At 35.1% G+C, this 22214-nt stretch overlaps 3 long non-coding RNA genes across 3 annotated transcripts; 2 read left to right on the top strand and 1 right to left on the bottom strand.

Annotated features, from left to right (window-relative positions):
* Positions 1-6312, top strand: LOC140813247 (uncharacterized). Its single transcript, XR_012113861.1, has 3 exons — positions 1-181; positions 5792-6048; positions 6218-6312. It is a non-coding gene; the product is annotated as an uncharacterized lncRNA (long non-coding RNA).
* LOC140813249 (uncharacterized) lies at positions 3065-4802 on the bottom strand. Its single transcript, XR_012113863.1, has 2 exons — positions 4699-4802; positions 3065-3226 (listed from the first exon to the last, which is right to left on the bottom strand). It is a non-coding gene; the product is annotated as an uncharacterized lncRNA (long non-coding RNA).
* A 200-nt stretch (positions 6313-6512) lies between the features above and the next one.
* LOC140813248 (uncharacterized) lies at positions 6513-20319 on the top strand. Its single transcript, XR_012113862.1, has 3 exons — positions 6513-6632; positions 19937-20120; positions 20207-20319. It is a non-coding gene; the product is annotated as an uncharacterized lncRNA (long non-coding RNA).
* Positions 20320-22214: the final 1895 nt, after the last annotated feature.

Genomic DNA, 22214 nt, shown 5'->3' with positions numbered 1-22214 from the left:
CCATTAACTGTGGCTAACTAATCTAAGATCAGCTATAATTCATTTCAAACAGAAACAGTGGTGCTGAGACAGATCTATATGCCCATGGTTGCTATATCCCCCGTTCGAATTTCACGCTCGAGGTGGTAGAGCCTTCCAGTTGTTCAATCCAAAGCCCGAGTTTTGTTCCTAAGGCCACAAGGTTTGATATCTACTCTTTTTGAATAATAATGTTATATTTGAGGCAAAAACTTGTGTGAGACGGTCTCACGGGTATTATTTGTGAGACGGATCTCTTATTTGGGTCACCCATGAAAAAGTATCACTTTTTATGCAAAGAGTATTACTTTTTATTGTGAATATGGGTAGGGTTGACCCGTCTCACAGATTATAATCCGTGAGACGGTCTCACATGAGACTCACTCTATATTTGACTTCTGACGAGGACATATTAGGATGGTCAAATATTAACCTCTTAGTTGTCTCATGAAGATTAAAAGCAGAAGCCAAAAACCAGCCTTCGGCATTAGTGGGCCTATGGGTGCTTTAAAATATATTATTATTATTTTAGCATTTTCATAAAATTATTATTGTTTTAGCATGGTTTCATAAATACATTTTAAATAAATATTTTTTTTATCTTGATGACAAATAGTTGGGAAGGCAAATTTTAAATTTAAGATATTTTTGTAAACAATAAACTGTTTAAATTTGAAATTAAATATATGAGGTAAAAATAATAATAAAATTATGTTCAACAAAATAAAATATAGTATTATAATGATATAATATTTGAAACTTATTTTATTTTGGATTTTAAAAACAAAAAATATGCATTTTGAATAAAAAATAAGTATGGTTTGTATGAGACTAACCTCCCACTTCAAATCTTATCTATGTTTCCACAATAGTTTATCCAATTAAAACATGTTATCATCTTCTGACATCAACTTTCTTCATCTATATCCTTCATTTTTGTAATCATTGCATAAATTTTCATTAATTTATGTATATTTTATTGATTATATGATTTTTTAAATTTTGTATTCATGTTTACCAATTGACTTTGTTTTTAAAATTTTTATATGTTTAAAAAATTCATTATATCTCTACTATTTTATTAAAGTTCAGAATGCTACAAAAATCTCTTCCCTATTCCAAAACCTCTCTCAGATATAAGCGCATAATAAAGTTACGGCCTTTCTTCTTTCCCGATTTCTTGAGTTTGTATTCTAATCTTCCAACGAGAGAAAGCTTCATCTCTTTGCCTATTTTGGATTGATTTTCGTGCCTCCATTTCAATTGTTTGAATCAAGAAAAATGTATTCTTGTGTAGAGATGTCAATGGGGCGGGTTTGGGGCGGGTTTGGCTAAACCCAAGACCCTCCCCATGAAAAAAACTTTGACCCATTATCCGCCCCACCCCGGTTAAATATTCTTCGGACCCACCCCACCTCAAATACGAAACGGGGCCGGGTAGACCCGTGAGACCCGTGAGACCCGAATTTTTTTACAATAAAAAAGTAATATTTCTTCTCACATGACTAAATTATGAAACAGACAAGCCTCTAAATATAATATTGTGGAAAATTAATTCATGTTTTCGACCACATTTAATAATAACAAAAAAAGTATTTTCACGACATAAAAAATTACATAAAAAAAGAGTTATTAGCTCTCCAAAAAAATCTTGACATCCCCAAAAATAAGTCATAACATAATTTATACAGATCAATATAAAATCAGTGAGTAGGCAATATTTAAGTCTATTAAGATGAATACCAACTATTCTTCCACTATTGTTAAAAGGATATTCAAGTGCAACAATTGACATAAGAATAGCTAAGATCGTTATGGTTGAGCTGAGCTACTAAAAAATGAAAATTAATAAAACTAAAACCTTAAAATATTTATATCTACATATATGGGGCGGGTATGGGGCGGGTATTATAGAACCCATGACCCGCCCCATATCCGGACGGGTCTAAAAAATTGGACCCGAGACCCACCCCATGACCCATTTAGTATGTCCAAACCTACCCCATACACGCGGGTCCATTGCGGGTCTGAGTAAAACCCGGACCCATTGACATCCCTATTCTTGTGTATGGTTAGAAAAAAGTTTATATGAAAACTTTCATTTATTGATAATTATTTTTTTCATCACCATTGTTTTAAATTTTCAAACACATGTGCGCTTTTGATTTTTTTTTTTTTTTACCATATTTGTTCTCGTATCTTCCGATTTTTTTCTTAATAAATTTATACGTTAAATCATGGATAATTTTATATCTTATTTCAATGATTTAATTTCAAATCTTAGTTCCTTTTACCATATTTGTACATCTCTTCATATTTTTAATCTAACTAATGATCTATAAAGTTGTGCTATTTTTATGATGATACATTACATTTGTGATTTGTGCCATTAAATCATATATTTAATTGCATAACAGTATGTATTTTCATAAACTTAAATAGTCAACTATTTTGATTTGTGTTATTTTGATGTTTTTCGTTTGTTTCAATGTTAACATTTTGTTTCAATGATATAATTACCGTTTTTTCATCTTTATTGTAAACAAAATAATATTTTTTACTCTCACTCAAACATTACTAAGTTTAAAATTAATAGAATATTGTGAACAATGCAAAGCGAAAACAAGCCAAATATAAATTTTAAACAATTTTAATAACTATAGTTAGAAATCATTCTGGTAAAGTTAAGAATTATTTCAATAACATTTATAGTAGAAATATCACAACTATTATGAATGTTATTTTAATTAAATCATAATAACTTAGTTGTGTATCCTACATGATAACTTTTTTCAATCATTTTTTTCTCTTATTTAATGTAAATTGTTTGTTTTCCATTATATTGTTGCATTTATTAAATGTTTCGTGGGTGATACTTCTCATTTTGATACCTTCTACATCTTTAAAACTCTTTAATTTGTGGTTCACATGTTAATTCAAGTAATATAAAAATGGTGTATACTTCACTAGAGGTTGGAGCATCATTCCATATATTCACCCATCATCTCCGCACCCCAACAAAAAAAAATGTTGTTAAAAAATGTATTGTGTTCCTTGATGTGTTGGTCGTTAAGTTCATATGATTTACTTGCTCTTTTTGTTCCAAAATTCCCTTTTTCCCATTGTTTTTCATTCAACCATGTTGCCTAGAAGGTTAGTTTTAATCAAAAATGGATTTTTGATAAAATCAAATATTATGCATATCTTTCTTCATTTCTGTGTTTGTGTTGCGCGATTTCCTACCGCAAGTGTACGGTGTCAAGTTTTAGTACTGGTTAGAGTACAGATATCGGTCCCACGAGGAGTGTGTGTAAAATTGTATATCAATTCTTGTAATTAAAATAGTCTCAACTTTATTTAGAGAGATTGAATAAACGGTTGGTTTGGTTGAATGAATTAACTGAAAACAATGAATTAATTAAGTCACCGAATTGAGAGATAATAATGAGAGAAAGTATCTAGAGAAATGATTTTACTAAGTTTCCACGATAATTACTCACAGTTTAATTTATATTCCTGAATTCCAATCAATTAATGGCCAAGAACACTTAGATTGTTTTATTCCCCCTTTCCCAAGTGACGAATAAAGTGTATCTGTCAACTTTGATTCAATTATTCCTAATTAGAATCTACGTTTCATAGATAAATGCAAACAATGTTCTTACTAAGCCTCGCTAAAGTTATACGCCTTCCGAACGCTATAAAGATTTAACGATGTGTCTCTAAAGATCTATAATCCTAGTCTCTCTCCCGAGTTATAAGATTAATCAAACAACAAACAAATTATGGCCAGTAAATTTGCAGTGCAGTAAACGCAGAGAACACAATTAAACGAAAGCGGAATTCAATCAAATAAATAACGGTGTCAAATCATTGTATCAACATAGTTACGTCATTCTCTAGAATGGGAATTTAGTTCATCACGAAATCCAAGAGAAAACAAGACATATTTGTAATTCTAGGCATCGATACACAGTAGAATAAAGAAACAAAGGAAAAGATAACAAATCCGAAGTGTCGTCTCTGTTCCCAGATCTGTCGTTCTTCGTATTTGTGGCTTTTCTTCGCCCTCTGAATCTTCGTCTCGTGTATGCACTCCGTTTCTCGCCTCTTTTCTTCCCAAGATGGTGTATTTTCGTGTGTTTTCTCCTCACGGCGGCTCCTCCTTTGCCATGACCTAATTCGCGGCCTTTTATAGTTTTCTGAACTCGCGGCGCGCGCTATGGCGCGACAACTGGCGCTGGGGCGCGTTGTGTTATGCCGAGTAAGATGTGAGTGCGCGCACGGAGGCGCGAGGTTGCGCGCTAGGGCGCGCGACTCTCTGGCTTTGGCTTTGCAACTGTGCGCGCGGTGGCGCGAGATTACGCGCTAGGGCGCGTAACATTCTGCCTTGAGAAATGTTGCTGTGCGCGCGAATGCGCAAGAAGTCGCGCTAGGGCGCGTCGCTCTCGGGGTGATGCCTTGCATGTCAGTGCGCGCAATGGCGCGAGATGTCGCGCTGGGGCGCGCGAGCTACTGTCCGAAGGTTATGGCAATGACTTTGTTTTCTTGATTCACTTGGCTTCGTGTCCGCTGTTTTCACCATTCCTGAAATGACAACAAAAACAAACCAAAAACGCATAATTCTGTTCGAAACAAGCATAATTCAAAATGAATTCTAATATAAATTAAGTGCAAAACTTGCACTTATCAGTTTGGCATATTTATGTGTGCTTAAGTGTGTGGTGTTTAGACGGATTTACCTGATAATGATGAAGATTATCATGGGATTTATTGATACCTTATGAGCCTGATATATTGAACATCTACTGAAGCATATAAGTTTGTGATAATCACATATTTTCTCTTTTCCACTCAATCCATTATTTCTTTTTCAAATTTCCATCACGATCAGATACTAAAACATGTTAGTTTGTGACTTTTTGCCCTCAATCTCTCCCGTTGTTCGTTTCGATCTACGAATTATTTTACTAGCCATATTGGTGATAGATGCTTGTAAGATTGTGCTTCTCTTATTCTTCTTGGAACCAAATTGAATCCGATAAAACACAAATTCATTTAGTTATATGTTTGAATTACACAGCGCAAATACATAATTCGGACGAAACAATGAGCAAGGGACACGTTCTACTCTAAGATTTCGGCAATAAAGCATAAGGTTTGATTTATCGAAAATTATCTTAAAATTGTTCCCTATTTTCCCCAATTCACACGGTTTTTCCTTTCCACCTATTCTTTGATGAAAATCATCAGTTGAATCTAAAAACATGTAATTGTTCTATTTTGTATTCATAAACCACCGTAAACGAATCACAGGAGAGAAAAAAATTATGCGCCGGCCCTAAAAGGTAATTGTTATATACTCACTTCTTAATTTCCTTTATTGTTATTATTTTTGTTTTGGTTTATGGGTTATAATGCAACTGGTATGCAAAAGAAGCGTAGACTTAAGGCTTCCTTGCAATTCGTTCATTTCGGTATAATATCTATTTAATTTATTGATGTTGTTCAAGGTTTCTCGTTATATAATAACGGTTTTTTATGTTATACAAAGTTTGCACCAGTTGGCACAAATCTTATTCATGTTTCCACAATAGTTTATCCAATTAAAACATGTTATCATCTTCTGCCATCAAATTTTTCTTCGATGTATATCGATGTAATGTTGGTATATTCATGTTATTCACGAATCTGTTATTGCATTTCTTTTATTATTGGAACTTAAACATTTGGAGACCAATATTTAATATTTTTCTTCTAAATATTTACACAGATTTAAATACTATTTAGCTTTAATGTCTTCTCCTCCTACACGGGCTACTACTCATACCAATCGCAATGACAATGAAATGTGTCAATTAAACACAGCGCGACGACGAGCACAAAGACATTTAATGACACAAGCTGAACGACAAACAAATCTAGCCCGCCGTCGGTCAAACTACCAAAGACGTATAAATAGAAGTGTACATGCTACAAATTCTGATGAATCCAACTTTGAAATGACAGATTTTACTACACATTTGAATGGTATGTTACATAAAATATGTAATGCTTCCTATTTATCAGTCATTATTTTCATTTTTGGTACTTTTAATTTTATATAACTCAATCACCTATTCTTATTTATATTATTATCAGACATTTATTTATTTATTCTACTACAAACATATAATGAATGCACTTATACATTTTTCAGTTCTCCTCAACAACAATTTGGCTACGACTACTACGTTACATGCAATAATAGAAACTTCTTCAAATCAAGATGGTATATTTCATTTACAATGTTTGAGGTCAAACGATTTTAAACATTTCTTTAAATATTATATTATACGATATGCAAAACAATATTTGATACTACATCCACATGTAATAAATAAAATTATAATATTTTATTAATGTAACATCATCATTTAAATATTTTTCATATCTAATAATTTGAACAACAAAATAATTAATTATTTAACATTCATTTTAAATGTCAAGAATCAGCGCAACTACAGTTGGACAAGTGTGTCGTATACAGACATTATCTTATCAAACAATGACATCAAATTTTGAGCAAGGGAGTACTAGCACATGTCAACGTCTAACTTATTTAAATCATCAAGGTAATATACTAAATTCAAATACTCCTTTTGACGTAACATGTACCATTTTTTTTCATGACTTTGCATTATGTCATCTATGTATAATATAAGGCACCTGAAATCAACATATAACTGCTTGATATATAAATATTAAAATAACATTATTGTTAGGGCTCAAAAACACCATTTACGTCGACATCGATATCATAATCTATCAAAAAAATTAAAAATAGTCAACATAATGGTTGATGGCATTTGTACAAACCAACGATTTTTCTATATTGTCAAGCTTAACTTTTTCATAATGAAACACCTAAACTGTGCTGCAAAAATGGTTTCTCAAAATTAGATGGTATTTCATCTCCGATTGTATTGCAACAATTGTATGATAAAAACAATGAACAAGGTAGGTATTTCATGCAACATATAACGGCGTATAATCGCTTAAAACCAAATAATTGAATCAAAATATGTTGGATCAATAAGTATTACTTTGATACAATAATTGTTTCACTACATTTTCTATTTCTGACATACATGCGTGTATTTCTGTCACAAAAATCTTTTTATTGCTTCTGGCATCAATTTCCCCTCTCAAGTTCTCAATATATTATTTACTAACTTTGATAAAACTCCATGAACCAATTGATTGATTTTTTAATATAATTTTGAAAATTATATGCACACTTATTTTATCATTTAAAAGTTTCAAAAATTGATTGAAAAATAAACTAGGAAGCTTATTCATTCAATCTTCCAACAACTATTTCTTTTTTAATTTGTTAGTTTGAAAATTCATTTGAACAATATTGCAAGAATTAACTTCAGTGAAAACAATGTCATTACTAACATACAACGATATCCACGTCCACGTCGATATCGTAACCTAGCAAGAAATTTCGGTGAAAGTGGGATAAATTATCGATGGCAATTGTCTGACCCAAGAATTTGTATACATTGACAAGCTCTATTGTTTCATGGTGAAACATCACAATTCTGCTGTAGAAATGGAAATACAAAATTTGGATCATATCCCTTCTCCTATTGAATTGCAAGAGTTGTATGCTGCGGATAATGAGGAAGGCAGACATTTTCGGCAGTTCATAAGGGCATACAATCATGTTTTCTCTTTTACATCGATGGGAGTCAACTTAGATGAGTCCTTAACAACCGGTACACATGGAATTTACACATTTCGTGCCCATGGATCAATATATCACTCGATTGGAAGTCTTATACCAAATGAGAAGTGTAGGCCACGGTACATGCAGATGTGGATAGTAGACACAGATCATGATATGGACAATAGATTTCATGAAAATCCAGAACTAAGGCGAGACTTATTGCTTCAGATACAAAATATTCTTGATCAACACAATCCATTTGTGCACGTGTTTCGGCAAATTGGCAAATGTCAAGACATACCTAACTGTAGCCTCATCATCATGCAACAAAACCTAATGAACATCAATATAGTTTACCAACAACATCTCAAGTAGCAGCTGTAATTGTTGACAACAAATTTCAAGAAACTTTGAGCGGTTGATATATTACTCTACAAGGTATCGGTGGAAATCTTATCAGCATTCAAGATGTAGTTGGCTATTATGATCCTCTACAATATCCACTCCTTCTGCCATATGGTACATATGGTTGGGACATAAATAGCCGAAATATCAATGGTACCCGGTTAACATGCTTAAATTACTAGGCGTATGTAACGTCCGAAAAATCAGTCCACGTAAACCACATGCATGCAAAAATATTTTAATTGCTTAATTGTTTTATTTAATTGCTTTTAAATGCTAGCATGATGTTTATTATATGATTAAATATAGGATTGCATGATTAAATGATTATGTGACATGTTTTCATGAAATTAAGGATTTTTACCCGAATATTCGATAATAGGCAGAGAAAAGAAGATCGCGGACGACCAAGACAAGAATATGCATTTTTATTTAAATAGTGGCAAGGCTTCCTAATATGATTAAATATGATTTAATTTTCCTAAAAATGTTGGAGTTCGAATTATTTTACGAATCAAGCTCGATTTTTCCCGGGAAGCCGGTTTTGGGCAAACAAGGAGTTTTAAAAGATCAAAAATATTATTTTATGGAAACTTATTTTATAAACTTTTATTATTTAATTAATCAAGTGTTATTGAGCACAATTTAATTAATTTATGTAGGCCCAATTACCCTTAAGCTTGCAAGCCCAAAACCAAAGCCCATTATATAATTAAGTTTATAAATAAGTAAACCCAAGTCTTTTAATCTAAAAAATAATCACAAAACAGCCGTGAATCACCCTTGCACACACAATTCAGATTTTCGAAATTTAGAAGAAAGAAAAGCTCGTGTTCTTCGTCGTCCGGTCGTCCAACATCGCACCCTCGTCGAAGATCGAATAATTGAGCGTTATAAACGCAAATGTACGTTTCCTAAACTCTTTTAACATCATACAAATCATATTATGCATGATTTAATTGTTGATGCATGAATAAAATAGGTATTCGATTATTTTTACGGTAGATCGTATATTTTCAAAAACACGATGTTTTTACGATTTTATGAAAAACTTTTTTTGAATCCAACGAGTGTTGTAAGGCCCGAAAATTTGATTACCGTAATCGGAAATGATTTGGTGATAATTGATATAATTATAGACAGAAAAGATCGGACCGGAAAAGACGAGAAAAGACGCGAAATATGTGCGAAGGAGACGCCATGCGCGAGTTTGGTGCGCACACATGCGCGAATTGGGCAGACGACCCCACGCATATGCGCGGCGTGAGGGCGCGCATATGCGCGAGGTGTCCAACAGCATCTCCAGAGAATACGGCGCACATGCGCGACATAGAAGCGCGCATATGCGCGAGTTTCATTCCGCCGAGATAGTAAGTCTCGTGCATATGCGCGAGACGAGTGCGCGCACATGCGCGAGTGGATAAATTTTGAGATGCCGGGCAGGAAGCCAGGCGCATATGCGCGGGCCTTGGGCGCGCATATGCGCGAGGCATGCGGAACAAAAACTCGACACTTGGGTTATCATGCAACGTGTATATATATATATGTATGTAAATGAAATGAATTCTTCATTCAGCAATCGAGAGTTTCCGGGAAAAAAAGGCTTTAAGTTGCTTCGACGTGGGAAATTGGGATTTACGAGAAATCCGTCCGTCTGATTTTAAATCTGACTTCAGTACCGTGTTATATCAACGCAAGCTACAACTGGACGTAAGTTGTGTTACGTTTAGACATGATTTGAAATTATGATGTTGTCAGAATTGAATATGAATCATATATGGTGTTTCTGATATAGTAGGCATCGTATATCTGAAGTCAGATTGAAGAACGGACTGTGTATGAAATTGTTATGAATTTTTAGAGTTGATTCGATTGTAATTATACCGATTTGATATCAGAATTATGGTATTATCGATTATGTGGTATTGGAATTGATATCTGATTTATACTGTATCACTGGATATATTGATATTAGTCAGATTTGAATCAGATGAGTTATTGATTCGTATATACTGATATTGTATTGCCGGTATTGCGAGACTGTACAGACTTGACATGAGACTTTGTATTGATATTAATTATGGGCTGTGTTGTTATACCTGTGATGTTGAAATTGACCGGGTTACGGAGACTGTACTGTTATGTCGTCAAAACATCAGTAGATTGATTATGATCAGATTCAGTAGTGACTTCGATTATATCGTGATATCGTCGATATGGATTAGATTGTGTCTTGATTCGATATTGATCAGATTATGTTTTGATTTGCGTATTGATCAGAACAAGCTTTGAATTAAGTGGTATATTGACACGGTCTAGTTGATATTGTTATTCAGATTTAATATGGACAGAATTGACTTCGATACTTCGAACTCATCAGACCGAGAAGACAAAGGTATAAATTGATGTGAATGTAGGATTGCACAACTCAAGTTGGATTTAACTTGAGTCTCCCAAAATCACATACTTTATTTTATTGCATTGTTATTTGCAATTGAATGAGATTGATATCATTGATTTATTGATTGATGTTTTGAGTCATAGGCGGATATGTCTAATTGTAAATGAATAATCTTGTGACAATAGTGCCGGATAGTGATGGAATCGTCACTGGCACATTGCACATTGCACATTGTCACAAGATAGGATATTGGTGAAAATGCCAAAGTCTATGATGGATAGGTCAAGACACCCGAATGTTTGATCATATCGATGTGGATAGAATGGAGTTCTTCTATTACTGGTGTTCGATATGGATAGGGCCAAAGTCCGTGAATAAGAACATACCACCACCCCGATCGGGAGTGTAGGTGGGTGTATGTTCTTATTCCGAGTGGGATCCCTAGATTAGGATGAGTCGAGTCTGAGTCTAAAGAATCACGGAGTGTGATTCCGAGTTGTATTGATTCATGTGTCGGATGTGATACATGTTATATGCTGAGTTTATGTTGATTCATGTTTCTGATTTTGATACATGTTATGAATGTTTATTTCATGCTTTTATACTTGTTATATCAAATGCATGTATACATGATTTATACTGGGAATGTAATTCTCACGGAGTTATCTGGCTGTTGTCTTGTTTGTATGTGTGCATGACAACAGGTGGGACAGGTTCAGGGTCGAGGAAATGAAGAAAGATCATGATTAGAGTGTAGACTACGGACTTGGAATAAAGATAGGGTTTGGACACTTGTTATTTAGATGTTAACCCTAGTTTGAATAACTGTACATAGGACTAAATGTATACCTTAATACTGATATAGATGTGTAGCTTGTAATATACTGATATGTATACTAGCATGATTTCCATTGCGTTCCGTATTTTTTTTAAAAAAATTTAGACCCTGTTTAATTTAATTGATTGATTAGTCCCAATGATGATTAAGAACAAGATTAGCGTCCGGGTCCCCACAACAGGTGATATCAGAGCATTAGGTCTAGAACTGTAGGTTCTTGAGACTGAAATAGGAGAAGAGTGAGCGGGGTAGAATGAATTTTCTTTCATTGCATGTGATTGCTAGCATGTGATTTATTATAATGTTGAATGACATTGTGTATGCTAGCATGATATTATGTTTTACTGCCTAAAGCTACATGGCATATGATGGAATATAATGTTGAAATTACATTATATATGCTAAGATTTCAGTATTTTTTTACTGTTTATAAAGATACATGTTACCTGAATATCTGAGTTGATTTGGTAATGTGTATTATTTGAAACTGGATCAGAACCAGTTCTTGATCAGAGGTAAGCAGATCAGAATTAGGATTGAGACGGATTTGTCTCCTGTTGCTACTAACATTTGTGATCATCAGATGTTCCTCCTAGAAGAAATCCAGAACGAGGTAGTACTTTGACGGATCTAATGGATGTGTCAGAAACTCTGATGGAAACACAGTTGATGAGGTTTTAGTCGTTTCAACCGCCGATTTTGAGGGGTACTGAGACGCCGGTTGATTGTGAGAATTGGCTGGAGGATATAGAAATGCAATTTGAATTTCTGAGTTTCACAGATGATTGTAGAATTAAACTGATTGGGAACCAGTTACGGGAAGTCACAAGGAGTTGGTGGCTGGTAACCAGGGAAGCCATAGAACAACGTGGTTCAGTGATTACGTGGAAAATTTTCAAAGTTGAATTTTATCAAAGATTTGTACCTCTATCGTACAGACTAGATAAAAGTGCAGAGTTTGCAAATCTAAGACAGGGTCAGTTGAAGATTGATGAGTATTTGGCCCAGTTTTTCACTTTGCTACGTTTTGCTCCTCAAGTGGCTAGGAATAATGTGCTGTATTTGATCAATTCATCCAGAGATTGAATCTGGAGATACGTACATTGGTAAATGTGAAACAACCGAATAACTTTGCTGATACTCTAAATCGAGCCAGAAGAGCAGAAACCATTCTGATGAGACAAAAGGAAACTTCATAAGTTCTCCCGAGACCGATACCACAACAATTGCCTTCCAGAATTGAGATTGGCAGCAGCAGTGGTGGAAAGAAAGAGCATTTGAAAGTTCAAAAGAAGAAGTTTAAGAAATTAGGGAGCGGTTCATCTAGCTCCAGTGGTTCTAGCCCGAGTTATACGGGGATTTATTGTTGAACCTGCGGAGGAAGACATCCCACGGAGCAATGCCATGGAGTGACTAGTAGATGTAATTTCTGTAAACAGCAAGGACATTTTGCTAGGGTTTGTCCACAGAAAGGCTCCCGAAGATTTCATGGAGCAGAATCATCTGGTTGTAAGGACCAAGAGACAGGCCCATGATGCACTTGATGGGATAGCAACATGTAACTGTTCTTTTATGATTATTTTGAGTATGTATTGAGAAATACTCATACTTCTTATACATGATTTTGTATGAATTGCATGGATATATGCTTTGTTCTGTTGGGTCTGTATGTATTGTACTATTGATTCCTTTATCTGTTGAGGGAAGATTGATATCAGTGAACTCTGTTAATATCGTATACTGCAGTAAGAGGGGAATGAGATGGAGTTATATTAGGTGGTACTTGTGTTGTCCGATTCCGACCACATTACTGATATTGATATGTTGGCAAGTACAGAGTTCTAGTAGATTCTTGCCAGGAAATGGTAAGATTCGGACCTGAAATGGCCGAATAATAAATAATATGCGGTAAGGATTTTCGATTTAAAACTCCTTTGATATCCATATTATTTATGATTCGAGGATTATCGAAAGGAATGGAGTAATTCCTTAGATAATCAGTTGATTTACTGAGATAGAATGAATCATTGATTGAGTTGCTAGGGACAGGAGCGTTACTACGGTTGTCCCAGATGAAATTTCAGGATTGATTCTAACCAGGGAGATTGATTTCAGCCTTGACTCGATATCAGATATTGTGATTATTTTCAGAACTTTGTACATAATGATATTGATTGAATTGAAATTTCAGTTAGAAGATTTACTGCCCGAGAGTTAGAGTTACATCTGATTATGTGTTTCTCTGTAAAATACTTTAGTTTTGTGTATGGGTTGATAAATCTTGTTTTCAGAAATGTTCTGATGAATTTTTACTCGTTTTATCTATGATATTTTGATGTATTCGCCGCGTATGATTGATTGTAGCATAGTTAAGACCGTGATCAGTGGCTGAAAACGACGTTGAAAATGGCAGAATTTCAGAAATTACGTTTTATGAGTTTACTAGATCAGTATCAATGTTTGGTATTTTGAATCCGATTCGATGTTGCTGTTATTCTGAATCCGTATTTGATACCGATTGTTATGAACCGTTGGGATTATATACAGTTCAAGCCGACTCAGAGCTGATTTGGAAAATTACAGTAGTTCAGAAGTTTGATCAAACTGTTCAGAACTTGATTTCGATAGTTAGAACAGTGTGTCAATCAGAATACCAGGTAAGTAATGCTTTATTTTATATAATTAACTGATTTGTTTATGCCAGATATTTCGAATTTGAAATGACAGGTATTGTCAGATGCACACAGTAGTAGATTTAGTATTATTCTGGTAACAGGAAATGTGTGATAATTCGAACGGACAGTTTTGATGTAAACAAATGAAATAAATTATGTCAGAATTTGTATTGAAATGTCTAAATCGCTGACAGATGAAGACAGGAAGATAGAAACCAGGAGATTGGTTATACAGATTATCGATTTCTGAATAGAAATAGGGGTACAATTCTATGGATCTGGTGATAGACTTACAAAAATCCTGCCAAGACTGTACCAGGAGGTGGTTATGATTGAACGATTGTTCAAATCTGCATATGTTATATTGTACATGATGATGTACAGATATGACTAGACGACTGAGAGGTATGTCAGAAAAGGGGTCAGATTGTATTGAATGCCAGAGTTGATTATATCATACCGTGATTTTTGGTTGATTTTGTACTTGTGGCAGAATGTATAGCATGATTTTTCATCTATGGTTTATAGATTGACGGATAGTCGGAGCGAACTATCTAGATACTGGAGGATATCCAGGAACTGTAGTGCTGGATTTTAGCACTAGTGACCTGATGTCTTGTCACTTTATGAATTATTGTACAAATAGCTATTAGATGAGTATCGAAATAGCTTTAGTCGAGGTATTGTACAATGAGAACTGTGGATTTCCTTCGTATGGGAATGATACTGCAGTGATGCCTGAGATTGAATTTGATAGGGTCAGAGATCTGATAACGAAAATGAAACTGATTCAGAAGCAAATGACGATAGCTCAGAAATTGATATGAAATATGCCAATGGCGGGCGATGACTGTTGGTATTTGAGGCCGAGATTGAGTTGTTAGGAACTATTGATTGGTATATACGGATGTTGTATAGCCAGTATTGCAATTGATTTTATCAAAATGATCTTAAGTAGTACGATGATATTACACTTCTTAAATTCTTCTTCAAATTAAAATCAGGGATGTGTGAAAGAATGAAAATTCAGAATGAAGACTATTCTGTCGTTGGAGATACAGTAAAGTTGGCAAGGCATTGAAAGAAGCTACCTAAGAGATAGAATCTAATATGAGATTGAGATTTCAGAAGTGCTGCATTGCAATGAGTTTCTGATTAGCTTCTATCATACATTTCTTTCTTTATCTGATGTGATTTCCTATGATTTCGAGGACGAAATCAAATCTTCGGGGGGGGGGGGGGGGGGGAGAAATGTAAGGCCCGAAAATTTGATTACCGTAATCGGAAATGATTTGGTGATAATTGATATGATTTTAGACAGAAAAGATCGGACCGGAAAAGACGAGAAAAGACGCGAAATATGTGCGAAGGAGACGCCATGTGCACATGCGCGAGTTGGTGCGCACACATGCGCGAATTGGGCAGAAAACCCCGCGCACGCGCCCTCACGCCGCGCATATGCGCGGCGTTAGGGCGCGTATATGCGTGAGTTGTCCAACAGCATCTCCAGAGAATACGGCTCACATGCGCGACATAGAAGCGCGCATATGCGCGAGTTGCATTCCGCCGAGACAGTAAGTCTCGCGCATATGCGCGAGACGAGTGCGCGCACATGCGCGAGTGGATAAATTTTGAGATGCCGGGCAGGAAGCCAGGCGCATATGCGCGAGGCATGCGGAACAAAAACTCGACACTTGGGTTATCATGCAACGTGTGTGTGTATATATATATATATATATATATATATATATATATATATATATATATATATATATGTATGTAAATGAAATGAATTCTTCATTCAGCAATAGAGAGTTTCCGTGAAAAAGGCTTTAAGTTGCTTCGACGTGGGAAATTGGGATTTACGATAAATCCGTCTGTCTGATTTTAAATCCGACTTCAGTACCGTGTTTATATCAACGCAAGCTACAACTGGACGTAAGTTGTGTTACGTTTAGACATGACTTGAAATTATGATGTTGTCAGAATTGAATATGAATCATATATGGTGTTTCTGATATAGTAGGTATCGTATATCTGAAGTCAGATTGAAGAACGGACTATGTATGAAATTGTTATGAATTTTCAGAGTTGATTCGATTGTAATTATACCGATTTGATATCAGAATTATGGTATTATCGATTATGTGATATTGGAATTGATATCTGATTTATACTGTATCACTGGATATATTGATTTTAGTCAGATTTGAATCAGATGAGTTATTCATTCGTATATACTGATATTGTATTGCCGGTATTGCGAGACTGTACAGACTTGACATGAGACTTTGTATTGATATTAATTATGGGCTGTGTTGTTATACCTATGATGTTGAAATTGACGGGTTTACGGAGACTGTACTGTTATGCCGTCGAAACATCAGTAGATTGATTATGATCAGATTCAATAGTGACTTCGATTATATCGTGATATCGTCGATATGGATTAGATTGTGTCTTGATTCGATATTGATCAGATTATGTTTTGATTTGCGTATTGATCAGAACAAGCTTTGAATTAAGTGGTATATTGACACGGTCTAGTTGATATTGTTATTTCAGATTTGATATGGACAGACTTGACTTCGATACTTCGACCTTGTCAGACCGAGAAGACAAAGGTATAAATTGATGTGAATGTGGGATTTCACAACTCAAGTTGGATTTAACTTGAGTCTCCCAAAATCACATACTTTATTTTATTGCATTGTTATTTGCAATTGAATGAGATTGATATCATTGATTTATTGATTGATGTTTTGAATCATAGGCGGATATGTCTAATTTTAAATGAATAATCTTGTGACAATAGTGCCAGATAGTGAGGGAATCGTCACTGGCACATTGCACATTGTCACAGGATAGGATATTGGTAAAAATGCCAAAGTCTATGACGGATAGGTCAAGACACCGGATGTTTGGTCATATCGATGTGGATAGAATGAAGTTCTTCTATTACTGGTGTTCGATATGGAAAGGGCCAAAGCCCGTGAATAAGAACATACCACCACCCCGATCGGGAGTGTAGGTGGGTGTATGTTCTTATTCCGAGTGGGATCCCTAGATTAGGATGAGTCGAGTCTGAGTCTAAAGAATCACGGAGTGTGATTCCGAGTTGTGTTGATTCATGTTTCTGATTTTGATACATGTTATGAATGTTTATTTCATGCTTTTATACTTGTTATATCAAATGCATGTATACATGATTTATACTGGGAATGTAATTCTCACCGGAGTTATCCGGCTGTTGTCTTGTTTGTATGTGTGCATGACAACAGGTGGGACATGTTTAGGGTCGAGGAAATGAAGAAAGATCATGATTAGAGTGGAGACTACGGACTTGGAATGAAGATAGGGTTTGGACACTTGTTAGTTAGATGTTAACCCTAGTTTGAATAATTGTACATAGGACTAAATGTGTACTTTAATACTGATATAGATGTGTAGCTTGTAATATACTGATATGTATACTAGCATGATTTCCATTACGTTCCGCATTAAAAAAACTAATTTAGACCCTGTTTAATATAATTGATTAATTAGTCCAATGATGTTTAAGAACAAGATTAGCGTCCGGGTCCCCACAAGTGCGCTGCCAAAACATGATAAAATATGATTGAATTAGGGGTAAAACATGATAAAATAAAAGGACATATTAAGCTGGAACCGTAGGATTTTGTTAGCCAAGTAGAACCGTAGGATGTAGGATTTGTGCAAATTCATGAGGCTCGATCACTATGCATGGGGTCTTGGGGTTCGACCAAGTCTCGAGGGGGGCTCGTGCTGGACGTGGTTCAGGGTCAGGAAGGGTCCTAGCCTTGGTTGCAGCCTAGGAGGAGTCCTTTAACGCAAGGACTCCTCGCGCGCTAGTGGAGTACAGCAGCGGTCAAGGGGGCTCGCTGCTGGGGCTGGGTGGCTCAGGGTAGGTTCATTAGGGTCCTAGGCTCATGGGCAGGGGTCAGGCTAGGGGATGGTGCGGCTGGCTCGCTTCTGGCTTGAGCAAAACAAGGGGCCGCAGGGCAGCAAGGTGACGCGCTATTAGGTTTCCTAGATACAAAAGCTTTGTGCGTGGGTTAGGGGCTCTGGTCTGGTCTGGGCAAGGGTGGAGCATGGTCCAGGGATGGCGAGGGTCGTGTGGGCTCGGTGGTGGCTCGGCTGGGAGAGTCCTAGTTGGGGTAGGAGTCCTAGATTTGGCAAAGAAGTCACACGCACACACGCATGCATATTGGGTCTCGGTTCCAGAAGTGTTGGGTGAGCTAGGAGCTGGTTCTTTTTGCTGGGCTTGGTCAAGAGGGTGCCTAGGGGAGTTGGCTAGGGTTTGGCTCGAGGTGGCTCGGGCGTGGCTCGAGTAAATTGGGAGATGGCATGGTAGGTTCACTATTGTGTCAATTTCGAAAATATAAGGGGGAAATTTCGATCCAAGGGTCCACGGGTGTGGCTCATGACTTGGAAGGGTAGAATAAATACTAAAATGTTAATTTTAAAGTTTGGGGTCAAAATAACGAGTTTTGGAATTATCCGGGATTTAATCGCGGTACGAAACGCTAATTAAAGAATAAATTGGAATGCCTAGCTTTATGCTTCATAAAATTATGGAAAATTATATTTAAGCTTAAATAATTATTTAGAATAATCTCATATCATTAAAAGTGAGGAAAAGATAAATTTGAGAATTCTTACGTCCAGGGGCAAAACAGTCTTTTTACACTTAAGAAAATACGAAAACGCTTGGCAGTGTCTCGAAGGATCATAACGCATGTTAAATGATATGATATGATGTAAAATTATGATTTTGATGATAATATGTATTTTTATGATTTATGGTAAAGATGTGCAATTTATACTGTTTAAAATGCTATTTTTAGAAAGTTGTCTTATTTTATGATTTTTAAAGAAAATGAAAAATATTTTCAGAGATGTGAATTGACTGTGACAAAAGATATGATATATGATTTTGTGGGGATGACGTGAGGGCCAAGGCCCCAGAGAGACCCCGTGTATGGGGAAAGGCCCCAGAGGGACCCCACGATCGTTTTTCCACGGTGGAGCCTAGTGCACACCCTCATGAACCATGTGGAGCTAAGACTGCAGTCGACCAAAGGATAAAAGCTATTCACTTTCAAGGATCAAACTTCACCCAAAATGATATATGATTGAAATCTTTATGATTTTAATGATTTTATGATATATGGTTTATGATAATGATAAAAGCTATTTTTAAAAAATTTATTTATGCTTAAAGTTATTTTAAATTGATTTTACTATTTATGCTCAAATGATTTTTAATGGTTTATTTATGTTCAAAAGATTATTTTAAATAAAAATATGATTTTTAAATGCATGTGGATGTATATGTATTATTTGTTATCTATGTTTAGAACGTGTTGAGTCTTTGAGACTCACTAGGTTTGTATGATGCAGGATTTGATGATTTTTGGAGACGGTGACGATTGAGTCGATCGAGTGCAGCAGTACACATCCGAGGGTCTTTATGTTTCCGCACTAACTAGAAAGATTTATGATATAAATATTTTGCTAATGATTTATATTAGAGATATTTTTATGCTTTAGTTTATTTTTAGTGATCTTTTCAATGGTTGATTTAGGAATTTTGGTTAGGAGATGATTTAGGATTTATTTTATGCACTTGAGATTTCATATGCTAAATTATTATGATGGTTGATTATATTAAATTTTTTATTTAGTAATTTAGAATTTATGATTTAAGATTAGAGAAAAAAAATCGAGGTCGTTACAGCGTATATGCTACAGGTCAGTGAAAAAACATTGTACTTTATGCTTCATTTTTTCAATTAAAAACAATTTAAAACTTACATATACACCTATACTCATATAATGTAAATTATATTCTTAATCAGATACAAGAAAATTCGCCATCTTTGCTACTTAGAGGAGGCCGTCTACTTTAACAATATGTAGTTGACAATTACGTAAAGATTGAAACACAAAGACTACGATGGATATGTTCAAATCAACGTGATATACGTTCTGAACTTTACCAAGGATTGCAAGATTGTTTACATGGAGGTGAAAATAATGCATGTATGATAACTTAATTATTATAATATTATTTTTCACAACATATATTACAACTCACAAATTATACATATCTACCAAATGCATTACAGGAAATGTTGGTACCAGAATCGTTTTGCCATCATCTTTCGGTGGAAGCCCACGTGATATGTACCAACGGTATCAAGATGCCATGACTATGGTACAAATATATGAAAAACCAGATATAATGCTTACAATGACATGCAATTCAAATTGGAGTGAGTTAAAATATCAACTACTTCCTGGTCAATCATCTCAAGACCGTCCGGATTTGGTTACAAGGATATTTAAATCAAAATTTGAAGAGTTTAAAGACATTGTGGATAGGGGGTTTTGGGTAAGGTCCGCTCTTATTCGTACGTCATTGAGTATCAAAAAAGAGGGCTTCTCCATGTTCATATGTTGGTCCTATTTGAAAATAATGACAAGTTGTGTACTCCCGATCACTTTGACTCAATTGTGCATGCTGAAATACGTTCACAAACAGAAGAACCCAATCTACACAAAGCAGTTGTCCACCATATGGGCCATGTGGATCAATCAAACCAAATTGTCCATGCATGGTAAATGGTAAATGTAAGAAGAACTTTCCAGAGCCATTTGTTGAGTACACATGTAGAGGAAACGATTCATATCCTTTGTATTGAAGACGTGAAGGTGGCCAGGTATCAATTACCAACAATGACAATATCTTCATTGAAATGGTTGGGTTGTCCCATACAATCCATGGCTTTTATTAAAATATGATTGTCATATTAATGTGGAAGTATGTGGAGGGATTAAATGTGTCAAGTATATATACAAGTACATCCATAAAGGTCCTAATCGGGTCGCACTAGAGTTACGAAATGGGCAAAATCGTGGATGGAAGGTGGATTTGTGCGCCTGAAGCATTGTGGAGAATTTTATCATTTGAGTTCAGTAAGATGTATCCTTCAGTCATTAAGTTACAACTACATACACCAAACCAACATTTGGTTTATTTTGACCCCAACAACATGTAAGTGATCTACTAGCAGATGATGACAACTCGAAGACTATGCTTACAGAATTTTTCGAAATAAATTGTGATCCTGACTTGACTGGAAAGTATTTATATCGAGAATTTCCACAATATTACACATGGATAAAATCTGGAAAGAATGGATTCATTGAAGAAGAAACAATAAAGTGGTTGGGAGAGTATATGTTGTGTCGCCATCTGAAGGTGAGAGGTTTTATCTCCGTATCCTTTTAAACCATGTCAAGGGCCCAACATATTTTGAAGATTTGATGACTCTGAATTGGGTAACATATTCAACATTTAAGGAGTCTGCTCAAATGAGAGGACTTCTTCAACAACATGAGTTTGGCAGTGCCTTGAATGATGTAATGAATGCTAAAATGTTTATTTTGAATGTTTATGGATTTTTATGATGTAAAATGATAATGTTAAAAGACATGTTGAATGCTTGGTTTAAAAGAAAAACAATATATATATATATATATATATATATATATATATATATATATATATATATATATATATATATATATATATATATATATATATGCATGAATTTTCATAAGTGATGAACATATGAAAAGTTGAAGTAGGTGACTTGATTGTGACTAATATGAAACGATGATATTATGATATGATAATATGTAAGACCAATGCTAAGTTGACGGGTGAGAGTGTCACTGATGTCCCCGCCGCTTGGTACCTTGGTTATACGTCGATGGATCCATCAATCTTTAGCTGATATGAAAGTCTCAATTAATGGTCTGAATTCAATAAAAGGGAAAACGTATACGTATATGATGAAAGAAAATGTTTATGATGAAAGGAAAAAGGATTTAAAGTAATTATGCCTATTTTATTAAAAGTATATTTGACTGTTGCTTGTGAATATATATGTATTATTTGTTATCATGATTAAAGTTTGCCGAGTCAATAAACTCACTAGGTGATGCAGGTGAGCATGATGTTGTTGATGATGAAAGACATGATGGTTGAACTAGCTGGACTTATGTTGCACATAACCCGATGAACTTTGCTAGTTTTTCGAATTAAGATTACTTTAAAGATTTTATAAC

This window comes from Primulina eburnea, chromosome 14, assembly GCF_022965805.1.
Source record: "Primulina eburnea isolate SZY01 chromosome 14, ASM2296580v1, whole genome shotgun sequence".
Taxonomy (NCBI): domain Eukaryota; kingdom Viridiplantae; phylum Streptophyta; class Magnoliopsida; order Lamiales; family Gesneriaceae; genus Primulina; species Primulina eburnea.
Note: the sequence above shows the minus strand (reverse complement) of the source record. Positions and strands in the feature narration are given on the sequence as shown.